The 23,080-nt window shown below is 34.9% G+C and overlaps 1 long non-coding RNA gene and 1 pseudogene across 3 annotated transcripts; one reads left to right on the top strand and one right to left on the bottom strand.

The window, feature by feature from the left end:
• The first annotated feature begins 474 nt into the window (after positions 1-474).
• LOC113357042 lies at positions 475-6,315 on the top strand. Of its 3 annotated transcripts, none has more exons than XR_003363376.1 (5): positions 475-613; positions 719-915; positions 2,119-2,783; positions 4,172-4,325; positions 6,063-6,315. It is a non-coding gene; the product is annotated as an uncharacterized LOC113357042 (long non-coding RNA). The 3 variants fall into 3 exon arrangements; XR_003363377.1 differs by having other exon boundaries at positions 494-915; positions 2,119-2,303; positions 2,639-2,783; positions 6,063-6,311; XR_003363375.1 differs by having other exon boundaries at positions 490-915; positions 6,063-6,314.
• A 5,781-nt stretch (positions 6,316-12,096) lies between these two features.
• On the bottom strand, positions 12,097-15,747 carry LOC113357041 (annotated as a pseudogene).
• Between the last annotated feature and the right edge of the window lie 7,333 nt (positions 15,748-23,080).

The following is a 23,080-nucleotide window of genomic DNA, read 5'->3' as shown; positions in this document are numbered from 1 at the left end:
ATTTGAGGCATTGCTTGTTTTTTTTTTTTTTTCTGAATCACCTCATCAAGGAGCACATTATCTTGCTACATCAGTAAAAAAACAATCCTTCACTATACTATATTTTCATTTTCGATTCTCCATGTACGGTTAAACCTCAAAACCGAGAAGATGCTCTTTGACTCCGATGTTATCTATGATAGCAACGACTGGCCCTGGAGGTACTTTAACGAATAAGTTACATTTTATTTGGCACGTGATTTATACAAGTCAACAAAAAAAACTGAACAGGTCATAATCATGTAATAGAAGAAAAAACTTACTTTTACTCCGTATTACAAGAGTTTCAGTTTCAATTTCTACAGAAAGTCAAATTTATGAGTAGAAATTGACGTTTAGTCCCAAACTAATTGGGATTTAGATTCTTTATTCCTGTCTCCTCAAGCCTACTACTAGGAGGTCCAAATTTGCATATTTTAAAACGAGTTAGTCCTTCCATGTACGATTTAGTCCAAACCGTATTTCTATCACGACGAGAAGGACACTTGTTTGGAAACAGTATACACTGATTTGGGATTAGATCATTTCTTCGTTGTTCTTTATCGCCCAGAGCTCTGCAACGAAAAAAAAAAAGGTTTAGTTATTCATCAAGTTTTAGCTCAATTGTTCTTTTCAAATATCTTTGATTTCTCTCCTAATGTCTTGTTCTTCTCGATCTAATTATTCTCTGAAATCCTAGAAATGAGAGATGGCACCAGATTGGTGGTAAGGTTTATGTCTACATCAGATATAAAGCAGAAGATTCAGAACTCTGTACGGGAGATTCAGTGTTCATTTGAGATTGATATCAAGAGCTTTGGATCTTCTTATGAGGAAGATAGTTAGATGTGATTTTCTACTCAAAGGATCTGCTGATCAAGAGTTCTTAACTTTAAGGTAATTTGATCTATCTTTAATTTAATTATGCTTATTGTTAGATTTCCATTGGGGAATTCAATTGATACAAAATGAAAAAAAAAAAAAAATCCACGATTTTTTTTTTAAATATTTGAGCGAGTTGTAGAATCGGTTGTTGTGTAATCCCTATCTAAGGTGCATGATACTAAGAAAATGGTATTGTTTTGATTGGACATGAGTGTGATTCAATAACTATGATGAAGTAATTAAGGGAAGCTGAGGCTCTCAAAACCGAATAAGTATCACACAGAAGGGTTAGATTTTTTTTTTTTTTTTTTTTTTTTTTTATGTTTTTGGTTGTAGGCGTTTCTAAACTACTTCAGTTTCAGAGAAATTTTGGTCATGCAACGGTGTCCAGTTTCATCTTTGATTTGTCCATGTATCTCCAATAAATGCAGTGGAGATGGAGCATACCAAGGATATTAAATTTTCTGGATTATTAGTGACTACTTGGGATTATAATTAGATTTTGTTAATAGCTAATTTTGAATCCTCTATTTATTGTGATTATGCCTATAAATTTGATCAATCACACCTTGTGGGATGCTACCCTGTACTCGAACGAAGTTTTATTTAAGCTTGACTGTTTCAACTTAAGAATCATAGAGTGGGAAAACCAAATGTCAGGAGAAGGAGTTAGTGATGACATTCAGATGGCTCTGATGAAACCAGAGACTGTTTCCCCGGTATAACCAATTAAATGAGTTATTGGAATTTTCGATTACAACAACTGGCCTAATAATACCATTAGCAGGAATAAACATCACTAGCTAGAGTAGTTAGGTTAGCTAAAACCATGCATAAGCACACTAATTAAGAGTGGGAGTGGGAACTGGGACCATACAATAGAGTGCAGTCATTGCCTTTCTATAAGAGGATTAGAGGAGGGGTGGTCGGGGATGAGCTCGAATACAGGTTTCCAGATTACATTGGTGTCCCTTGATTTCAATTTTGTTAGATTAACGCTTTGTATCTCATGGTCATGTTATTTGACAGATTTCTTTTTTTTTTTGCAATAAAGTAACGTCATGTAGTTGGTTGGTCTTACGACCCTCTTATTGGCATCAAAATATGAGATTTTTGGCATCCGAAGTGTTTCGTCAAAAAGTTATAATTAGAGGTACTCTTCCGCATATTATTTTGTCATCTATTTTCTCAAAGAAATCGATAATTTTAACGCAGGTTAAGGAGTTAGTTAGCGGTGCTGTCGACTCATATACACTAGAGATCAAATACTTTCAGTGATGTGGATCTTAAAACTCTCCTTGTATATACATTCATATCAGCCCCAATTTACATATATTAAATGCACCAACTCCTAACATTTTCATCATAAGTTTCTCAAGGCTTATCAGTCGGACGCGAAGGTATGTCATTATTTATTACTGAATTAAGATACCGAATGGCTATAAAATAAGCTTACTTCTATCTTAAATTGGATGAGAAAGAAATAAGCAATTATTGAAGATGAGGAAAAGGAATCCATTAATTCTCCAAATTCAGTTGGGTTATAGAGATTTTCAGAGTTGGTGATAATTTGGATTATGTTTTAATGGCGATTGGTACATTAGGTGTTATTGTTCATGGTTGTTCTTTACCCTTGTTTTTTTTAGATTCTTTGCTGGTAGCATTTCTTAATTTTCTCTAATTTTTGCATCTTTTTTTATTTTGATTTTTTTTATTCATGTGTTCGGTTGAGTAGTTGATATGACTTTGTGATCATGTCGACAATATCATGGAGAAGACCCACGTGGAAGAGATTGAAACAGATCACATTTTAATCTGACAAGGAGGGTTAATAACGGTTTCTCAATAGCCAAAGATTCCCTATGACTAAGAATCAACAGGTATTAGTTTATCATTTTTTCCTTGTGCTAATCTACTACCTTTGTTACGTTGTTTACTGACAGTAGCTGTTTGGGATTACAGTAAAGTGCAAAAATAATGTTCTCATCAACTTTGTTGAGTTTGCTTATCCTCCTTATGTATAGCCTCATGAGCTTCCTTAGCACTTTTAGTTGATTGCAGACATTCCTGTTCCAATAAGAAATTGATGCTTCACCCGAGTGTTACGGGTTTAAGATTCATCGACTGTTAATGTGTACATAGTTGTACATATGTTGATTCTTGATGTGTACATAATTGTACACATGTTGATTCTTCGTCATTATTTATTATGTTTTGCAGGTTAGTAATTTATTAATATAGCTTGTTAATGAATAGGGAAATTGATGTCAATCAATAAGTAAGTAAATCCCTTAATTTACATTAATGTTACGTTGTGGAAATGAATGAATTAGTGAGGAATTGCACTAGTGAATTTGCTTGATATTCATCAACATTATGACTTCAGAGTTGTATTTCCAGATTAGAGATTGAATTTACATTCTACTGTGAAATTTTGGAATCAAATAACTAGGTTTAGGCCACATTTAGAAGAGTACAACAAGATAGAGTACAAGTAGAGTTTGCAGTTTGAATCTTAATAATTTGAGGAGGACCAACTGGTGTTAGACTTGCTTATGAGCTTTATGTTCATCTGGGGAGGGTCAAGTAGTGATAGACTTGCTGTGCTTGCAGTTTCAACAAGATAGGTGTATTTTTTTGTACACTAGTTATACACGGTGCACATAAAAGTACATTGTATTTTCGTGTGCTTGTTGTACACTAGTATGAGGTGTATATGCTTGTACACCAGTTTTATCTGTTAATGAGGGCACAAGTCAATATTAAGAAATGTTAAAAATCCCTAATATCTTATTCACTTAGGATTTGAAGTGGTTTTAGCTGAGAAGAACAAAGTTGTTTGTAGCTTTAGCATCTGGTATGATTGGGTTTGAATTTGTGTTGGATTTTCTTGAGATGAGAATCAGTCAAAAGAAGTTGTTGCCAAATTTTTTTGTGTGGGTATTTGCCATGAGTTCTGGTAGCCGTATTGGATAGATTGAGATGTGTTTTCGCGATTGGTAAGAACGGAAGAGCTGGGTACAGATTTGTTTAGGAAATGAGGTGAGTTCTTGCCAATAATATGATTTTCATCTGTTTTGATATTGAATTGGTAATGCGTACATAATTGTACACATGTTGACTCTTAATGTGCACATAATTGTACACCTGTGGATTGTTAAAAAATTGTTGTTTTCAGGTTCTAAAATTTGGTATGATATATTTTTCAGGGAGTTGTACAGTGAGTAAGATAATATTAACTTAATCTGAATGGCCATTTGTGTTTCAGGTTTGGTAATTCGAATCTACTCTTTTGATGCGACTAGGAATGAGTTCAGTCTCGAAACCAAGTCTATTGTTGTTGTTGCATTGGCTACTAGGAGTTTGGAAGTTGAAGTTAAAGTCACCAAAGCTCATATTTGGGACACCTCTAGTCAAGAAAGGTTAGTTTTTTTTTTTGCTTTCCCTGTATGCAAATATTTTGGTTATTTATCCGAAGTAATAAATAACTGAAACCGTGTGTAATCAAGTTAATGTAATCAGAAGTACCATCTATTACGAAACTTATTAGTAGGAAAGAAATGTTGCAGTATTATGTGCAAAATCTAGATCCTAACGAAGAGGCATCTGCATCAATATGAAGTTATAACTTAGTAGCACAGATCACACGGTATCACGTTTGTCTTTGTTGTATACTCCCTGGTTAGATTTAAACACATTTGAATTGGAAGAAGTTGCACATGGTACTAGTGTATCATTGACATAACGAGAGAAATGAACAGCCTCAAGGGTATCTACCTATTACACTTGCATAAATAACTAGGGTATCTACCTAATATCGAATGAGTCTCGCAAAAAATAAAATGAAATATGAATAGTTCGAGCCGTCATTTTATGCAATAGTATCTCTATATCCAACATTCTAGATGTAGAGTGTTTATTATCCTTTCGTGCATTTCCGAGTTACTTAAGAATGCATTCGAAATTCAATGTTAACTGATTGGTACATAAAAAGAATATCAGGGTGAGGAACTGAAGAAACAGATTGGTGCATTAGCATATGTAGAATATAGTTCTAAGAACCAACAGGTACCCTATGAATATATTAATTTTTCTCTATCGTTTGTTGTGGCCTGAAAAATTCAAGTAATTTTTGTATATCTTTTGTGTGATCAACAAAAGCATGAATTTTACATCAGTTTCGTTGGGGCGTCAATGTAATTTGATTTTGGTCTTAAAATGCAGAATGTGAAGACTGTATTTGACATTGCAATAAAACTAGATCTTCATTCAACTAGTACACTTGCATAAATAACTAGGGTGTACAAACTAGTACACATGTGAAAATTATGACTCCATAAGCTTATTTATGCAAGACTAGGGTGTACAAACTAGTAAACATGCGAAAGCAATGACTCATTAAGCTTATGCTTGCGCAAATAACTAGGGTGTACAAATTAGTACACTTGTGAAAAAGAATGACTTCTTAAGCTTATACTTGTATAAATAAATAGGACATACTAACTAGTGCACTTGTGAAAATAATGACTTTGTAAGCTTATAATTGCATAAATAACTAGGGTGTATAAACTAGTACACATGTGGATAAATAACTCCGTAAGCTTGCGTTAAAAACTAGAGTGTACACGGTGGTGCACCTTGTTCTGTCTCTTGAATATATGACATGTTTTGTGGGTGGATTTTCTGTAATTTGTAGATGTATGCATAATTGTACACCATTTTCATGTCTTATTGATATTTGGCGTATTTAATGGTATAAACGTTGGATTTGCTAGGTTTTTGTTATATATTTGTACATAGATGTAAGCCATTGTCTCATCTCATGAGTGGATTGTCTGTTTTGCGGGTATGGATGTTAGGTTTCAGAATTTTTGTAGATGTATACATAGTTATAGACTATTGTTTGTCTCATGAATTTATTGCCTGTTAAGGTATAAATCAACAACGTTTAACGTCTTCATTTCATATCGATTGATCAAATCAAGATGTTAGTTGTTAGATTTGTGTTTTTCTTTTAAAGAAATTTAATAAAACTTTTTTGGATTTCGGTTTCCAAGATAGATTTTTGCAAGTATAAAAAAACTAATTCTTGATGAAACCTAAGTTGTTGTTTTTCGATATCATGAGATGATTTTAATGCATGCTTGTTATGTGTTTAGGTACTTTTCGAGAGAGCTTAAAAAAGTGGAGAAGAACAATGGAAAAGTTTTGTAGATCGAGGATGGAAAAGTTTTGCATGGTCCTTACGTGGAGGATTCAAGTTGTATATGGTGTTCAAACTGACGCATCTTGTCTTGTTTTTGAATTTTTTGGATTTTTTTGTAGAAGTGTGCTTGTATAACAGTGTAAATTAAGATTTTTAAAAAAAGAAAATTATATAGTCATATGGGTATTCTTTTTGTAGATCTCGGAAAGAGCTTTCCGAATATATAAAGTTTGTGAATTTTGGATAAATGGTTCAAAAGATAAATTGGTTTTTAATTATTTTTATATTATTTAAAGTTGATGACATCATCCTGAGTCATTTTGGAGGGTCGAGATCGTCTGTGCCACTGCTTGTGTGTGCCCTATGTGCCATACCAATAGAAACACGCCACATCATTCCTCTCATTAACCATGACTAACTAAATAGATTTTCTATTTATACAACACTAATCGATTAGGAAAGATAATTAATTAGTTAAAGAAGATATTACAAATCCAAGAGAAAATACCGTGTTTCTATTGGTGTGGCACATAGGGCACACCCAAGCAGTGGCACAGACGATCTGGACCCCATTTTGGACTAAAGTGTATATATTTGGACTAAATTGTAAATCATGAAGGTTATTTATGTATTTTCCATATTTTAAATAACTTTTGGACTATTTTGTACCTAGTTGACTCGGTCTGGACTAAATTATACTTTTTAACGCGTTTTTGGACTAAACCGTATTTTTCCCAATTTATGAGGATTTAACTGGGGCCCTGGAAAGTAATTGGGGCCTCCCACTAGAGGACAAAAAAGGTCACCCAATCCTAATTTGGGTCACCCCTTATCCAAATATTATGGTAATGCCTAATCTACCCCTTATCTAATTAGTGATAATCTCACTTAATTAGTGGTAATCTCACTTAATTAGTGCAAAATTTTAAAGTGGTAATTGAATTTTTGTCCCTACTTTTGATGGTCTATACAAATATCCTTATCACATAATAATTTTGTCCCTCTTTATCTATAAGCCCATCAGGGGCCCATCAACAATTTAGGGACTTCCAAATACACCCCAACCTTTATACCGTATTGAAAGTAGGGACTTCTTCTTATCTTCTTTATTTCTCATCCAGAGAAAAACTATCGAGCTCACCACCATTTTTATCTTCGTTGCCACCATCATCTTCATCTCCGTCGCCACCATAACGAACGCAACTAACACCAGCAGCATCTCCATCGTCACCATCTTCGTTTCTAGTCCGTCGTTACACCACCTTAACCATCTTCTCCGCCGGTAATTCGTAACCTAAAATCAGATCGCTCCACCACCACCTTTGCAACTACGACCACCTTCTCCGCCGCTAATGGATTCAGGATTTAATCGAACTATCATCAACATACGACACCTTCTTCTTCTTCTTTTTCTAAAAACTGAGTTTGGAATCGGATTCAAATAGATCGAGATCTGTTTTTATGTTGAAATTATAGATAGCGATATGTTTCAGGTTACAATTTATGGTGGTGGTGTAGCATTGACGGCGGATGAGGTATGTTTCTTTCGGTAATGGTGATGTAAATGGAGGTGGTTTTGGTTGGAATGATAAAATTGGTGTTGGATTTTGGTTTTGGTTGTTTTGGCGGTGGTGGTGGTGCTGGAAATGTGTGATTTTGTTGGTGGCAGTGTTGGTATGAGTTGTTGTTACAGAGATTGAAGCATGTTGCTGAATGAAATATGGTGGTTATCTGGGTTGAAGCAGGCAGTGATATTGGATCAACTCCTGTTGTTGACCCAATTTTTTATTGGATCAACTATGGTGGTTTTGGTTGGAATGATGAAGTTGGTGTTGGATTTTGGTTCTGGTTGTTTTGGTGGTGGTGGTGGTGCTGGAGATGTGTGATTTGTTGGTGGCAGTAATGGTGGAGAGGTACGAATGAGAAATTAGTCATGTAAATAGTAGTAGAATGATGGTTCCGGTTGTTGTAGTTGTCGAGATTGGTTTTGAAGCTGGTCTTGGAGCTGTTGGTGTTTATGAAGCTACAGGTAATGAAATATGGTGGTTATCTGGGTTGAAGCAGGAAGTGATATTGGATCAACTATGGTTGTTGATCCATATATTTTGGATCAATTATGGTTGTTGATCTATCTATATGGGATCAATTACTGTTGTTGATCCTTTGAACTCATGTTTTGTAGTTTAAATCATGTAAATTTCTTCCAATGTTGAACTTGTGGTGCAATGGTAGCATGACTGACTCCATGTCAGATGATGCGTGTTCGACTCACACCAAGTTCACTCCATTTTACATGAATCAACTTCCATTGTTGATCCACTAAAATTGGATCAACTTCTATTGTTGATCCTTTTTTCTTGGATCAATTATCGTTGTTGATCCCCTAAACTAGATAAACTTCTACTGTTGGTTCTATTTTTATTTGGATCAACTATTGTTGTTGATACAAAAATATTTGAACCAGTGGCGGCGGCGGCGGCGGTGACGGTGGTGGCGGCGACGGCGACGACGAACTTGTGGTGGTGGCGGCAACAGACTAGTGGTGGTGGAGGACTAGTGGTGGTGTAATGGTGGCGGTGAAGGAGTGGTGGTTTAATGTTAGTGGTGGTGGCGGTTGGTAGGTGGTGGTGCTAGTGGTAGTGGAAGAAATTTGTTCCATTTTAAAATAAAGAAAAAATATTATATGGGTGAGGGTATTAAGGTAATCTAATATTAAATGGATAAGGTTATTAAAAAAGGAGGGATATATTTATTGTTGCATAAGGATATATTTGTAGGGAGTTAAAAGTAGGGACAATTTTAAAATCACTTTTTTTCCCACATTTTATGTTTGCAAAAAAAAAAATTCTATTCAAATTTGTATGAAAAGTTATCATGAAATTTTTAAAAAATTAACGACCCTCAAGAGTCGTCATGAAATTTTTAAAAATTAAAGTTTTGATTTTAATCAAAATTTTAAAATCAAAATCAAAATCAATTTATTTTTTTTCGAATTTTATATTTGCAAAACAAAAAAGTTTCGGCTCAAATTTGTATGAAAAGTCGTCATGAAATTTTTAAAATATTAACGACCCTCAAGAGTCGTCATTGTTTCAGTGACGACTCTTGAGAGTCGTTAATATTTTAAAAATTTCATGACGACTTTTCATACAAATTTGAGCCGAAACTTTTTTTTTTGCAAACATAAAATTCAAAAAAAAGAATAAATAGATTTTGATTTTAAAATTTTGATTAAAAAATAAGGGATAAAACTGTATTTTCACTTTACTATTAATACGCCCCTGAAAATTTTGGGGTGCAAACAAAATTGGCGAGGCCCCCGATTATTTTCCAGGCCCCAATTAAGCCTTGAAATTTATACGTTGTTCGGTAACAAGATGTTGCTGGTGCATCTTCTTCCACTATCACACTCACACACCCATATTCAAAAGGCCTATAGATAGTTTGTACCATTCGGTATTTAAAAGTCATCACTCGTTACTTTGTTGGGCATAACGCCATTATATTCTACAAATTGCCCTGTTTGACTTATCACACCCTCTATCATGTACGATTGAAAAATGAAAACCCTGTACCTGATCGACCACTTCGATCCCAACAAACCAAGAGCCAAATTCTGGCTCACCAAACCTCTAAATAAATTGCAATGTGCGATGAACATCAAATATTCACTGCTCTTTTTGCCTTTGACAGTTTCAAAATTGGACTAGGTCCACTAATTTGTGTTTCCAATTTGCAAATTAAGATTGAAGTTGTATGCAGCTTCTTTAGGACTTCATCTTTTTGTCACCTGTTTAGTGAAACTTGTCCCCATCAAGTGGGAGCCAATAATAGTTTGATTTGTTTTCGAGAAGATATTTAATGGATCATCTTGATCAAAGCGTTGAACTTTCGATGTTGATTGGATGAATTGATTATACATGCTATTTTTGTGAACGAAAGTTCGTTTCTTGTCTTGTCAATTATAGGAGAGTCTAAGGACGCTATTCACTCCATATAAACAATAAAAGAAATGACATCTCACCGACCAAGTCTTTTGTTAGAGGGAGTGCAAAAAAATGATTCGAGAAGTGCAAAAATAAATCGTTGTCGACTCGCCAACTAGGACCTAATTGAAATATTTTTCCACTTTGGACCAAACTATCCCGTTCAACAACCCATAGTTAGGGGTGTAAATTCGGGCAGGTCGGGCCGCCCGATCCAAAAACTAAGACATGCCGGGCAGGCCAGGCTTAATATTTGTGAGCCCGTAAACAAATTCAGGCCGGACAGGCCGGGCACAAATAGATAATTTGCTACCCAAAGACCGCCCAAAGCCCGCTTTTTATACGGGCAGGCCAGATCGGGCCGGACAGGCCACTATTTTGATTTTTTTTTTTTAAGTTTAAATTTTCAAATGAACGGTATTAAATACAATATCCTTTCCTTTCCAACATCGCATATCATAAGTGATAGTATTATTTTATATCTAAATTACACTGACAAATATTTAATTTTAGCCTATAATAAATAATTAATTAGAGTACAATAAATTTTCTAATAAGAAAATATATTACCATTAATGTTTTGAAAAGGTTAATTATAAGTAAAAAAGCAATTATATATTTTATTTTTCTTGACACAAAATTGACAATTATAAAATTGTAACTTTTAAGTCTTTTAAGAGGATATTAAATGATTAATGGCACATAGAAGGCTTTCAGGCCGAACACCAGGCCGGGTATCAGGCCGGGCATCATAATTAATCGCAAAGCCCGAAACCGCCCAATAAATTAATCCAGGCCAGGCCGGGTGGTCCATGACGGGCCATAACAGGCTTTGGGCTACTTCGGGTACAGGTGGGCTCGGGCGGATACAGGCAGGCCGAGTATTTTCGGGTATTATTTACACCCCTACCCATAGTCACACACCCATTCCCCATACCACCAAAACTGATAATTCGAGCCGACTAAATCTACACCGATGTTTTTCTTCCTCCATTGATATTTACTATGTTCTTTTGGTATGGTTCTCTAAGAACATGGGGTTCCTCCAGTGATTGATGTGTAATTCAATATGAGTTCTTCCTGTGGTTTTGGATTTGGACAGATGAATATGAGAGATTAATCTGATATCGATTTTACCACACACAAAAAAGCATGATGTTGCCTTTGACGATCACAATGAAAAAAACAAAAACAAAAAGATCAATTCCCATTAAAGATTCTTCTCCTTGGTACCCTCTAATCATGAATCTATCTAAAACCCGTAAGATATTGATTCTTCAAAAGACATTTTTTTAAAAAAAATTTCTGCATCATCAATTAGGGAAGTTAAGTATAATGGGGAACCATTAAAACTTCTCTGCAAGCAAGGTCTTTTCTATAAATTATAGTAATGATGTTGATACAGTTGTTGATTCGGAAATCAGAGCATAATGTAAACCTGAACTTTTTTTTAGAAAAAGATTGTACATTGTTTTTTATGAGCAAGCAGGTGTTTCAAGTATAAATTCCCGAAAAGGAGGAGGCATTCGATGGTGCTGTATCAAATTTCTGAGATGAGTGGTGCAGGTGGTGGTGTCTTTTGAGACTCGGTGTAAATTTTTTAAGGTTAATGGGTGTAATTATTGTGGGTAGTTTTGTCAGAGTTATAAAATTATATTGACTAGGCCTAAATCACCGAATCAACTACGATTTTCGCTCTCCTCGAATCCCTTTTTGATCACCCTCTAACAAAAGTCCTCACTAATACACAATGAAAAAGGAAAAATTCTATTCCACAAAGAGCTGACAAATAAGACATAAAGACTTGCTTGCCCGTTCAACCAGGCGATGAGTCAGTAACCCTGTATCACCCAATTAAAAAAAATGTAACACAGACATGTAACGGTTCAATTTTTGAGTCGTTTACATATAATAGTTAGAGATGATGGTGATCATCGACAAGGGAAAGAGACTTCATAATTGTCAAATACTTTTTTCTACAGAATATGAAATGAATCAGGCTGAAAAAGAATTATAGATTGATCACGCTACCGACAATTTATTTTAAAAATGATAACATGAGGAAGGCATTTGTACAACCTCAACTTCAGCTGAAACGTAACTCAACTGCAAGAACAAACTAGAAAACCATTATGTAGGGGTTGTTTCCTTGAAAAGGTTTTTCGTTTTTTCTTCTTAATAAGTGTCAAATATGCCTCTGACCACGTCGCCATTTCTCGCAGAATATATCTAGAACCCTTGATCCTATCCAACGTCCAAAACATGATTCTGTCGCCATGCTTTCACTGTCGACAAAACATATTTAAGATGCATATTATTTCCTATTAAATTTTTGATCCATAGATTTAGCAAGAAGATTTTTGCCTTGCAAAAGGAATACAGAGGAAATTCAATGGTCGGGATATTTTACTCTCTGATCCTCGAGAATGTAGGTCAAGGTGAAGTGGGACCTGTCAAAGATGTATTAGAACTCTATGCTGAAGCTTGCACCAATTTGTTTATTAGGCATTTTCTTCTTAGAGCTGTGGTTCCATTTTTGAATTTGCATTTCATGATTTGTAATCTCTGTAGTCAAGTCTTACAATATCCTTTTACTGATCAAAAAGGCAAAGTCCATAAGATAACAAAAGAAACACACTGACCTGTCACATTCGAGAGAGAATGAGTTCCAGTAAACTTCATCTTCACATGGATTCTTGATCGCTTAGAACTTTCGCGGAGGAGTGTATCCATTGGGCATCATCTGCGTGCTCAAATTACCATAGTTTAATTCTCATATAATAAACAGGATACTAAACATTGTCAACTGGATGAGTTTCTTACAAAACATGACATCAGCTTGGATAGGTCATAATCCAAACTTGGAGATGTATATATTCCTTAATAAATACAGCTTAAAAGCTTCCAACGTTTCCCCATTCACCACCTGTATTAGGTGGCCGACCCACCATATATTGACACTTGAGAAACCCAATACCATATGGCTGGATAATGACTGGTTTTAGGCATGGAAAATATAAACGATACGGGGAAAATTAAGAAATTTAGATAAATTGAAACATACCAGCAATTGTAGCCAGAACATATTCTGAAGGTATGTTAGTTTCGACCTCCACTGCTGCTTTTGCAGCGGCCATACCTACTGCAATACTCTGCATCACATCTAAACCAGCACACAAAGATGCAAGGGTCCCACAGCGGACATCTTGAAGTAACAATTTCGTATAGTTGTTTCTTGTAGCAACTTCGGTTTATGTTCTTCAGGTGGTAATTCGTCAAGTTTTGCCCAGCCACAGAGCCTAAGAGTACCCCATTTGGTCCGAGAGTCACTATCACCAACTTGATACCCTTATCAATCAAAACCCGCATTGCTGGTTTAGGCATTTGAAATAAGTACTCCACTGACTTGCTTCCAACATTAGCTTCCATCTGAATTGGAGAAAAACGATCGTTACATGACAAAGCATTTGCCATTGCAATGAGTTCATCTTCATTTGGAGAGGCAAAGGTTATCTGCAAGAATCACCAGATGGGTCCAAACAGAAACACCAGATTAACTCACTTTTAGTTTAAACAACAAACCAATTTAATGATCATTATAAGGTATAAATGATCTTTGAGATTAATGTTTTAACTGCTAGTGAGTATTGACTCACATGCTTAGCAACTGAAACAACTCTTTTGGACTTTGTAACAGAGACAGGCTCGAACCATACAGGAACCCCAGATTCTGCCGCTACTGAGGGCCAGTAAAGGAAAATGAAATAGAAACATAAAAACCTGTATTAGCTAAGCTGAAAAAATACCATTTCAATCTATATATAATCACCCCTTTACTTTCAAGCCTAGCTCTCAGGCAAAAATGACATAAAGCTTCCAAAGCGACCGATAGAAAGAAAAAACCTTCATAGACTAAAGAATGAGAAAGCTAAAGGGAAACAGTAGTATGTACTTTGGCAAGAAGATTCGAGTGAAAAAGGGTTCAAGTTTGCATCAATCATCACTATTGGAGCAGATAAAATATTGCCTTTAAATCGCTGAATCCATTCTTCTGTTAGAAATTTCTCCTGTTCCAAATCCACAATTAGCCAAACATCTTTAACTGGTCACACTGATGTAGTAGAATCAGTTAAATCTTAGAATTGCTTCAACACTTGCAACTGCAGCGGCCAACTCTCCATTGGCATCAAAGACATTGCACACTACAGGAGTCCCAACATCTTGACGTCTTTGAATTCCTATAGAAAGAAAAGGAGCAGAAAGAAACTAGGAACGTAAAAGAATTAGATGCAAAAAATTTGGCTATGTGAGTCCAAGTGATCACTTTTAAAGTTACCTTCTATGGCTAACCCAGCTGATTTCCAATATCCAAAAAGCAAATTTCCTACAGAAAATACAAAGTCAATCCAGTTTTCAAATGCTTCCACTAGCTCAAATGAAGACCTGCAGGTTTGCAAAGATATTGAATTGAGTAACTGTGTCAAAATTAATCACCTGCCATATCATCTCCAATCATGCTAATCATAAAAGGTTTATTTCCAAGTTTGGTCATACATTCAGCAATATTCCTAGCTACTCCTCCTGATATATATAGTGAACCTGAAAAAGAATTTCTCCATGTAAATGCTTTTTATGATTTTTTTTCTATTGAGCAAGTGACTTGAATATCAATTCCACTTTATGCAACAGGTTCAGCACAAACATAACATGAGATACTTAAACTACAACAGAAAACTAAATGATTACCATGCCAGGAGTTGTTGTTCGAGGTTGTGCTGGTATAGAAGGTGTAGCATGAATATCCATTATCATTGCACCTATAATTACAGGGTCTGAGATTCCATCCACTGCACTCGAACAATTCTGAGAATACCAAAAACAAGCTTAATCTCTCAGATTAGTATTTTGTTGCTCAATGTTGAATGCACATCAGTAAATTGTGACTTACCAACTGAAGAGCTTGATTAGTTTCATTTTCTATCCGTAGATGACGAAGGAATGTATTTAATCGCCTCCACACACTATTCTCCATTTAACTTTCTTGCCTAAACTATTCCTAATTCACAATTTCACATACACTAATCAGTTCTAAAAACGATTTCATGCCCAATTTGGATATGGAACGGAACAAAAAACGAGGAAAATTCATTCAATCAATTCCACCTAACAAATGAAAAACTTGGCAGGGGTTCTCATGCTTCTGTTACTCAATTTATTTCAGCTTAAAAAGGAATATGAACGAACGTAAGCAAAAATAAAGAACTTAAATTTTATGAAACGAAGGAGTATTAAGGTTTAGGATTAGCACCAAACGTCTTCAGCAATCAACAGAAACACTTTCGGAGTCAGTCAATCAGGTAAAAACCCTACTTTACAGATCAATCTCCGCATGAACAATTGTTTGCTCAAACTAGAGTATAAGTGGACTAAAGGGATAACATTGATATCTACAACCACCCTTTTTCTACTTACACCCGGATACAACTCCCCCCGGGCGGATTCCTCCTTTTGCTCCTCACCCGTCCGCCACTGGAAACACCACTTCCCGTCCGACTCACAATGTGTTCAACATGCCGCCAACGTTCATCCTGAGCCAGGATCGAACTCTCCATGAGATTCATAATTGCATTACTTATAGCTTCCTTGTTCATTGACAAAGTGATTTCGGAATTGTCTTTTATTCCAAGGCATAACTTGTATCCTTGCATTTCATAATCGCCTGGAGTTCGCTCCCACAAGTATAGCCATCCCTATCCCCTCAAGTCAGTCACACGAGCCTCTTATCCATTTTTATTCGATCACGGAGAAAGATTATACTTCTCTATATTTCTCACAGAAAATGTTTTGCTCCAGCATACTGCAGCACTGCTAATATGATCTAACAATACAAAGGTCAAACATGTGGCGTTTTGTGATGTCATTTAACTCGTTATTGGGCGCATATGCAGCCATAAAGGCTAAAAAAATTAAAAAAGCCAAGCTAAGGTTAGTTTTGGTAAAAGTGCTTTTTATCCAAAGTACTTCATAGATTCTCCAACTTTTAAAAGTTGGGGAAGAAGAGCTTTTAAAAACTACAAAAGCATAAGCTTTGGTCCCACCTAAATTTAATGCTTGATTTTTTTTTTATCCTTATTTTATTTTATAAACTAGGTATCACTGGGGCCTTACGACCCTGGCTCAACCTTTCCTTATAGTGTTAAGATACTTTAAAAGTACTACATCTTAGTCTAGTATACAATAAATTATATCATAGGCGAATTTACGGTAGGGCCACTGAGTCATCGGCCTCCTTAGTATTTACGACAACCACCTACCTAGTATAGTACATAATAATTTTCTGAAACTAACTTTAGCTTGTTTCCTAAATCCACTTCCACGACCTACACAACTACCCAAAAACTCATGGTTACATGTGGATGCAATATAATTCCTATTCTTCCGAACATAAAATGAATGATTTTCTTAGTTTTAATATTTAAATATGAAAAACTAAAGAAATAAATTTTCGTCCACATCGATTACATTTCTAAATAAGGGTTCGTTTTGCTTCTTCAATTGCTTAATTTCTGTATTTGTTTTACTCATTGATGAAATTGAGTTTGTGACGATGGTCATGTGTTTTTTTTTATTTTTGTTTCAGATTAAAACAAATTGAGTATAAATTATCAATTTTATGAGGAAAGGGTGATAGCATTTACACAAATAGCTGGTGACCATATTAAAATAAGAAAGCAGTGATATATGCTAATTAAAACGACACGAAAATAATCATAAAATTTAACGTAAAATGCAATATGATATTACCTTTTAATCTTATTTGACTTATGCTGGTCATTTAAACCATCTCGAGTTCCCATATTCTTTGTGCAGTTATATACACTGTATGACCTTTTTTTGCATATCTTTATTGTTTTTCGATCCCAAATTCTATCCATGTTTACATTATATTTCTACTTTAGATGTTCTTTGAAACATCATGCGTTCTTGTTTCTTTTCTTTTTTTTTTTTCTTTTTTTACTTTATATTTATGTTTGTAATAACATTTCCGAAATTTTTCAATTTGCTCTTCAGAACCATGATTTGAAAAAATACTCATATTATCATGCCATTTAGACATCTGTCATGTTACTTGTTTTCCGAGAGATGAAATCATTTTTCCATCTATTTCTTTTAGTGTCAATGATGGAGCCAAGAATATCAAGTTAGGGGTACATATAAACACGATCATAAATAAAATCACCGCACAATATGACGGCCGAAAGACGCATGAAATGTTTAGATGATATTTCGCGACAAATTGTGCCACCCGAGTTAAAGTTAGGTAAAATTATATATAATTTATGCCTTGTGTACCATGTAACTCTGTCACTGTTTAGTATTTTATTCTTCAAAACAATATCTGGAAAATAGAATTTGTCTATTTTTTTAAAGTTGTGAACATGTCTTTGTAGTTATTTTGCATCTGGCCCCTCATTAAACTCTTATTCTTTCTGAAAATTTTCCCTAGTAAATATGCTTCAAGCATTTTAATGTCAAGCGACAATTAATGAGTTATTAAGTTTTTCCTGCATTGTTTATTTCGTCAGTGTTACTCAATTTTAAAAATTGGCTAAACGGGATGTAATTCCAGCCTTGTTTTAATTTTTGATATCGTATAAACTTTGTCGGCTCGTGTTTTTGTCTTTTATTTTTTCCACTATACATATATATGATCATATTGTAATGATCTTTAATCCAATATTTTTTAAATTCATAAAACTCAATCGGATAATACTGCAAAAACGTAATCTCGTACCCATACCGTTCTCCATGTATATACTCTTCCAACTCATATTATTTGTCATTGGAATCCATCGAATTTTTATTAAAAAAATAAGGGAGTCGGGTGTAGGGTTTATTTTATTATGCCGTAATTAACATTGGTTGTTTGATAACGAAATGTTCTTCATCTATTGAACTATTTTGATCTGGAGTTTGAACTATCTTGTTATGGAGAGATATTTTCTCTTTCTATTGTTGTCCAAAACCATACCTTTTATTGTTCTCAAACTTCAGCTGTTGTAACATGAAAACCATGTTATTTTCCCGGTCTATGTAGCAATAAACCTTGTTAGTTTGTTGGTTTGTATAGCCTATTTTTGATCCGCGTTTGTGATTCGTATGCTTGAGTATATACGAAGTTCTAATTGATTTTAGAAATCATATAATTTTAGGAAACCTTATAGATTGTTTGATTCATTTTTATATTTTTTAGGTATTTTAGAATTAGTGTGTCCGATTGGTATGGAACCCTAATATTTTAGCAACCAACCCAAAAAACTCGACGTATATTTGTGTTATATACGTGTATTATTATGAACACGAATTTTTCACCTCAGAAATCCAGTCTTGTCGTTGGAGTACTAACCTATAACTTGATTTTAATCGTCGAAATTTAACAAATTTCACAAAGTCACACGATAAAATATAAACAGATATTCATCGAAACCCATACATTGTGTTGTCTTAGGGTTAAATTTTTTTTATAAATTGATCTAGTTGTGTTGACTAGGAATTAGATCCTTACCATTAGTTTATAGATCTTGTGCCCCGAAAGTGTCGGAACATTAAGGAGAAAATATTACAGATTTGTGATAGTTACTGGTGTTAGAGCACTGCTCGGTCGAACTCGCAAGCGTTGCTATCTCAATCTTGTTGTCAAGTTTAGTTGCCAAAACTATAAGTCTTGATTTCTAGTCTACTTATAGATATGTCTCAGATTAGGATAGAATGTGTAGTTGAGCATTAGACTTCACGGCGTTTATCAATTGAAGACGAAGAACTATTAACGGGAGCTTGTGAAACTTCATCAACAAAAGGTATGTGGAGACTTAAACTCATCTATCACTCAGAAGTTTATTTCTATTCTATTTCCCATTGAGACAAAAGTCGTGTAGCTATAGACTTCAATTATGCACATTTGATATTTCGAGCTGGGTTTAACTCGCTTACATATTTCTCGAAATATGTGTTGGTAAGCTTTCGCTTTAACCAAGTTCATCTTTATTCTTTACGAAAGTCAAAAGATGATCATGTGAAGATCGCCTGGTAACATCTTACATGATTTGTGTGAGACAGTCATTTGATGTAGACTCGAAATGTTTCGTATTGACCTTTTGATCACTTGAAAATTGCTTTGAAGCTAATAGTTTGTGTAAGACAGCTATTCCCGTCTTCCAAGAATGTTTCAATGATTAAGATGGTGTTTAGAACGATTAACCATTGATTGAATATAGCACAGTATGAGTACTTGTATGCTAACTGTTGCAAGTTATTCAAATTCCGGGAACCATAGTATGCATACCCGTATGCGTACTGGTTTGGAAGTTGAAGTCCGAGAACTTAGTATGCATACTCGTATGCGTACCTCCGTAATAGTTCAAGTCTGGGAATTCAACTGAGTTTGGTGGTGTACGACAGTATGCGTACCCGTTCGCATACTGGCGAACCCAGACCAAGTCCGGAACTTTAAGTATGCGTACCCGCTTGCATACTTGAGTGGGTTAAGTTCTAAAATCGGTTCGTTCATGATCTAATACATTTATATATTAAGGAATGCAATCTTTTGCAAACCATGGCTATAGTGTTCATGAATTGATTCAAGTGAATCAAAATCGATTTTGCTTCAATTGTTTCCTGTATACTTCTATGAGAATATAAACAATTGTACAACTCCATAACTAGTTACATTTGAGTCATTTGAACTAGTTGTGATTAAGATGAGCAAGGTTGATATGAAAATGTTCATATGGCTAACTTCGGTTTGAGCCAACTATGTGCACACGTTTGGATACGGTTACTCATACCTAAATGAAGTCACATTTCATTTTTGTATAACAAGATAAGTTCCATCTAACGGTTAAAATATATTAGCTTGACTCTAATCAGGTTTTCATATAACGGTGAATATTGAATGCTTTGTTACCAAGGTAGCATTGATTGCAAACCCTGATTTGAAGACTATATAAGGGAGAACTCTAGCAACTGGGAAACCTAATCCTCACACCTCATGTGTGATACTAGTTGCGACTAGAGTCGATTCTCCTTTAACCTAGGTTTTTCCTAAAACCATTATAGGTTAACGACTTAAAAACTTCATTGGGATTCTGAAGCCATACCCAACTATTTTCTCTGTAGTTGCGTGTTCTGATCTTACTTTGTTCTATCGTGTTGAGTACTATCTTCTCTATGATTTTATCGAGATTTAATCTCCGATAGGTAAAATATAAAGTAGTCACAAACATCTTCGTCCCGTTGTTTGTGATTCCACAATATCTTGTTTCACTTCCATACGATTAAGATTATTGTGAGGTGATTGATATTACTAGGTTGTTCTTCGGGAATATAAGTTCGTTGTATCAATTGGTTCTTGTTCACCTTGATTTATCAAAAGACGGAACGAAACTCGTAGGTATTTCTGTGGGAGACAGATTTATATATTCAATAGACTTTTTTGTGTGAGACAAATTTGTTTATCAAGTCTTCGACTTTGGGTCGTAGCAACTCTTAGTTGTGGGTGAGATCAGCTAAGGGAATCAAGTGCGCAGAATCCTGTGTGGTTCAAGAGGCGTAAGGAACGCGGCTGTAGCTTAATCAGTGTGAGATTGGTTAGGGCTCAACTACATTCCAATCCGAAGTTAATTGGTAGTATGCTAGAGTCTGTATCGGCTTAATACAATGTGGTGTTCAAATCTGGACTAGGTCCCGGGGTTTTTCTGCATTTGCGGTTTCCTCGTTAACAAAATTTCTGGTGTCTGTGTTATTTCTTTTCCGCATTATATTTTTATATAATTGAAATATCACAGGTTGTGCGTGGTTCAATCAATTAGATAGTCCAACCTTTGGTTGTTGATATAAATTGATTGATACTTGGATATTGGTCTTTGGTACCATCCAAGTTATTTCTCATATTAATTTGGTTCACAGATTTCTATATGTTCGATTGCAGATTTGTTTGAGAAACTGAGGTATAACTCTTGGATGTATTTCCCTTGATTGAGTCTGACTGTCTAGTTGATTCTCTTGGAAATATATTGGAGTTTTTCCATACAGATTGCCTAAATGAAATATTGGGTGTGGTTGTTAGACCCCTAGTTTTTCAATTGGTATCAGAGCAGGCAAACACATTTTAGACCTCATAAGTCTGAGTTTGTAGCAACCTGACTCTATGGACAGAAGTGTTATCTCTATAAACGTACTACTAGTCTTCGATGACTCGAATTACTCATGGTGGAAAATTGCTATGCGTTCTTTTCTACAAGCTCGTGATTTTCAAACATGGGTTCGTGTTGTTAATGGCTATGATCCTCCAGTTGTTACAGAAGGTGATATAACGTTTCCGAAGGATATTGGTGAGTATCTGCCTAACGATATCCTTGCTACAAAGCAAAATTCTGACGGCCTAAATGCCATCATACATGCTACTACCCCAGATCTTCAGCACCATGTGACTACGTGCACTAAGTCTAAAGAAGCCTGGGATATCTTAAAAATTGTTTTCGAAGGAAATTCCTCTGAGAAATAAACTAGGCTTCAAAACCTATGCTCTGATTGGTAAAACCTTCATATGGTTTATGAAGATTCATTTGATGAGCCAGGATCGAACTCTCCATGAGATTCATAATTGCATTACTTATAGCTTCCTTGTTCATATACAAAGTGAATTCAGAATTTTCTTTCATTCCAAGGCATAACTTGTATCCATGCGCTTCATATTCTCCTGGAGTTCGCTCCCACAAATATAGCTATCCCTATCCCCTCACGTCATTCGCACGAGCCGCTTATCCATTCTCATTCGATCACGGCGAAAGATTATACTTCTCGCAGAAAATGTTTTGCTCCAGCATACTGCAGCACTGCTAATATGATCTAACAACACAAAGGCCAAACATGTGGCGTTTTATGATGTTATTTAACTCGTTATTGGGCGCATTTGCAATCATAAAGGCTAAAAAAGTTAAAAAGCTAAGCTAAGGTTGGGTTTGGTAAAAGTGTTTTTTATCCAAAATACTTCCTAAATTACCCAACTTTTAAAAGCTGGTAAAAAGAGGTTTTAAAATCTACAAATGCATAAGCTTTCGTCCCACCTAAATTTAATGCTTGATTTTCTTTTTTATCCTTATTTTATTTTATAAACTATGCATCACCGGGCCTTACGGCCCAGGCTCAACCTCTCCTTATAGTGTTAAATTACTTTAAAAGTATTACATCTTAGTCTAGTATACAGTAAACTTATATCAGAGGCGAATCTACAGTAGGGCCACTGAGTCATCGACCTACACAACTACCCCAAAATGCATGCTTACATGTGGATGCAATATAATTCATGTTCTACCGAACTCAAAATTAATGATTTCCTTAGTTTTAAATAAGGGTTCATTTTGCTTCTTCAATTGCTTAATTTATGTATTTGATTTACTCATTGGTAAAATTGAGTTGGTAATGATGGTCATGTGTTTTTTTTATTTTTGTTTCATATTAAAACAAATTTAGTATAAATTATCAATTTTATGAGGAAAGGGTGATAGCATTTACACAAATAGTTGGTGACCATATTAAAATAAGAAAGCAGTGATATATGCTAATTAAAACGACATGAAAATAATCATAAAGTTTAACGTAAAATGTAATATGATATTATCTTTTAATCTTATTTGACTTATGTTGGTCATTTAAACCGTCTTCTTTGTTCAGTTATATACACTGTAGACCCTTTTTTGCATATCTTTATTGTTCTTCGATCCCAAATTCTATCCATGTTTACATTATATTTCTATTTTAGATGCTTTTTGAAACATCATGTGTTCTTTTTTCTTTTTTTTTCTTTTTTTATTTTCTGTTCATCTTTGTAATAATATTTCCCATTTTTTTTTATTTGCTCTTCAGAACCATGATTCGGAAAAAGACTCCTATTATCATGCCATCTAGACATCTGTCATGTTACTTG

The sequence above is a fragment of the Papaver somniferum genome, chromosome 3 (genome assembly GCF_003573695.1).
Source record: "Papaver somniferum cultivar HN1 chromosome 3, ASM357369v1, whole genome shotgun sequence".
Lineage (NCBI taxonomy): Eukaryota > Viridiplantae > Streptophyta > Magnoliopsida > Ranunculales > Papaveraceae > Papaver > Papaver somniferum.
This window is presented reverse-complemented; position numbering and strand designations above follow the sequence as displayed.